The 3877-nt window shown below is 27.7% G+C and overlaps 1 pseudogene; it reads left to right on the plus strand.

Annotated features, from left to right (window-relative positions):
- Positions 1–2624: 2624 nt before the first annotated feature.
- Positions 2625–3350, plus strand: LOC107869720 (annotated as a pseudogene).
- Positions 3351–3877: the final 527 nt, after the last annotated feature.

The raw sequence follows: 3877 nt of genomic DNA on the forward strand, positions 1-3877 counted from the left end.
GCCATTTTCATGGAAATAGTTTAATTTAATGTGTCATTTCTGTCATTTTTCCTAGCATTTTCGATATAGTGAGCTGGGGTGTGTATATGTATTAATATATATATACTAGTTTCACGAGGCCCGTGCTAAGCACGGGTAAAATAACTAATTTTATTTTAAAATATAATTTTTTATATATTTTTTTACTTTATAAATAATATAATCTAATGATATGTCAAACATGTCTTGTTAATAAGTTTTTCTAATTATTAAAGTTTATAAATACATTAGTAGATAATTTGTAAGGAAATAAAATATTTGTGAGTAAGAAAGTATTACCAGAGAATTAAAATATCAAAGGGTCACAAGTAATTGAATATTTTGTAAATAACATGATTTAAAATAATTAAATAATTATAGTTTGATGATTAAATAAAAAATATATTAATATTTTTATGATTTTGTGAGTATCTAATTGTTTACTTACATACAGAAATAATTTCTTTTGATATTTATTGAGTTTTATTTTGTTGTTTATTTCACGTAGTAAGTGTTTTTGCATAATTCATTTTTTTCATCTTATAAAATCATCTAATACAACAAAATATTTCAATGACCTCAAGTATATATTATATATTATAACCTTGATTCAAAAATTTCACACAAATTAACTTCATAATAATCTATAAGGATACTGATTAATAATTAAACTGCATTAAAAGATTACTCCATTCAATTCATTTGCTTGTTGTGTTTATGTTTTACGCATCCACTAAAAGAATATTTTATCCATCTCATTTTAATTATTGTTGTATTTTTTTCACACTTGCTAAGAAAAATAATATGTACAAGATATTATTGATTAAGTTACCCTATTTATTATATGTCTATTGAGCTTAAGTGATTGTTGATTAAAATTAAATAGAGTTTTTACTAAAAAGTAATTTAATAAGTGACAAGAAGAGATCAATAATAAAAGTCCAAGTGGGAATGGTCTTAACAAAAATAATAAGGACATAAATAAAAATATATTAGAAAAAGCCACCACTAATTGTCATGTGTCTTAATCTTACTTAACAAAAAAAAGTGAAATACCTAAAATACCATTGTAAGGACTACCAAAATTTGTTACTCCTCCATCTAGTTTAAGCATCTTATTTCTTTGTTAGTCTATCCCCAAAAAGAGAATTTGTGTCTTTATTTAGTAATCTTTTTCATTTCAACGTTTGATTATTAGTACTTTATGTAGTTACTTAATAATAAGAATGATATAAAAAAAAATTATAAATCTTTTGAAATTTGCTAAAGTAAAAAAGTAAAAAGTAATTAATTTCAATACAAGAAATAAGTAAAAAAGGAATAAGTAGAGGTTTTAAAAAATATTACTGCTATGTATTATTTAATTACAAGGGTTCAAATAAAAATATCATAAATTAATAAATGAGGATAAATGTAATAATATATATGAAAAAAGTAATAGACATGTGTGGCAATCTAATTACACCAAAAAATTTGTGGATATAATAAATTTAATATTATAAAAAATACATTGAGTAATGAGTAATATTTAATAACAAGAATAAAATAGATCAAAATAATAAACTATTCATTAATTTTTAAAGTGAAATAAATATTATGAGACATTTATTTTTAATATAATGATATTACTATTATTACTATGTCAGATACAATAATTATAGATGCCCACTTTGGATAAATTTAATGAAAGGCATGAGTGTAAAAGTGAAAGATGACAAAAGCCAATGAAATAGCCACGTGTAGTAATATGATTCGTTAAAGAAACAAAAATCTTGGTTGTGAGGACTACCAAAAAATTTATCTTCACTTATATATAGTATAAAAATATGTATGTTCAGATTTTATTTAGCTATTATTATTGTTATTTATAATATGTAAAAATTTAATGATTTTGTGTATAAAAATAAGGATTGTAGTTGCTACTTAATTTAACCAAAAAACAGTATATTTAAAGGGTGTATTTGGTATGATGGAAAATATTTTTATAGAAAATATTTTTTCATTTTCCCTTGTTTGGTTATAAAAAAATATTGAGAAAACATTTTCTAAAGTGACTTATTTTCCTTCATTTGAGGGAAAATGACTTCTCTGATAAGCTAAGGGAAGTCATTTTTCAGATTAAAATTTAAGACGCTTATACCCCATCCCACTTCTCTGCCCCTAACAAAATTGAAGTCGCACCCACAAACAGATCACCGTCGTCTTCACTTTTAGGGCTTTCTCCCCTCTCTCTTCTTTCACTGGAAGAATTTCAAAGGTATGCCCATAACTAATTTCTTTTATGATGCTTGGTCAAAAATTTCTTTAATTTTTTTACTTTTATTTTTTTGGGTTTCTGGTTTGAGGCCAATTTTGTTCAAAAATTCAAATGAGATTTCTGATTTGAGTTTAATTTTGCTCAAAAATTGAAATTTAGGTTTAACTTATCTATGAAAATTGATAAGTTATTGTGAGTTGGTTGAGCGATTAACATTAGACTGATGATGCTTGCAAATATAAAAAAAGGTGATTGAATCAATGGTGATTCCATGGCGGTCTAGTCTAGCCAAGATAAGAAAGTAGAAACAAAATATCAACACTTCTGGTTTAAAGAAGAAAATATTTTGTGGAGATAGATGGCAGGGATCAGTTGTTATTCTCCTTTGCTTCTCTCTTCTCGGAGCATCTTGGGATCATCTTTGTTGGTTCTCAAAGGGAAAACTCTTAGGAGAGCTTTTCTAATTAAAGCATAAGTTGAATTCGTGAATGTTAATGAGGCAAAGAAACTTGTAGCTCTTGAGGGATATGCAGTACTAGATGTGTGTGACAAAACTCAATTTGAGAGAGCTCATATCAAAAACTGCTATCATGTACCACTCTTTGTTGAGAACACAGATAATGACTTAGGGACGATAGTAAAGAGGCAGTTGCAACAACAAATTTGCTGGTTTGTTTTTTGGATTATCACTTACTAAGCCCAATCCTGCGTTTGTGCAATTGTTAAAAGCTAATTTTCTCCTGAAAGCAAGTTGCTACTTGTCTGTCAAGAAGGTCTAAGGTCCGCAGCTACTGCCCAGAGATTAGAGGGAGCAGGTTATGACAACATACCATGCATAACATTCGGTTTTCAAATTGTAAAACCTGGAATATTTGATTCTGTTGGTTTGAAAGAGCTGCAAGATGATGGAAAAGCTGGTTTAGTTACCATACAGGACAAGATTTCAACAGTTCTTGGAGTTGTGCTTATCTGTGCACTTTTATTTGTAACTTTCTTCCCTAATCAAGCAGAACAGATTCTTCAAATGGCTCCTTCAAGCTAGCACTTAAATTTTTGCTTAGTGTCTCCATATGTTGAAGGAATTTGTATATAGAGATAATTGTTTGCTAATAGATTTTGTACATGTCTCACTTTATTATTATCTGATTGAAAAAAGTGTATGGCTTTTTCTTAATTAAATACGTAAGGCTATTTCATTTTGAAAAAAAAAAGAGTTCCACGATGGTAAAATTAAAAGGATATCTCCTGAAAGATGTGACACCGGACTATGATTCTGTGATTCAAAAGTTTTCTAATATAGAGTTTTTCGAAAAAAACTGCTAGTGGAGGAAGACCTCCCAGGGATAAGAGACATAAGGCTAAAGAGAAAGCCAACAAAGGTTCTTTTGTGTATAATCCTGCATAATCTTGGGGATAATATATTCAGCTGAGTTGTTTTTCAATGAGGTTTCAGATAAAAGGATTAAACTATAACACAATATATGTAGTTGGTGTATGTGTATAATGTTTACTCTAACTTTGTATTGTTCATGATTGATAATAGAATAGAAATTTCTTGTAACAGAGTGTACCTACTTTTCACTTTGTGTACATGGAGGAAGA

This window comes from Capsicum annuum, chromosome 4, assembly GCF_002878395.1.
Source record: "Capsicum annuum cultivar UCD-10X-F1 chromosome 4, UCD10Xv1.1, whole genome shotgun sequence".
Classification (NCBI taxonomy): domain Eukaryota; kingdom Viridiplantae; phylum Streptophyta; class Magnoliopsida; order Solanales; family Solanaceae; genus Capsicum; species Capsicum annuum.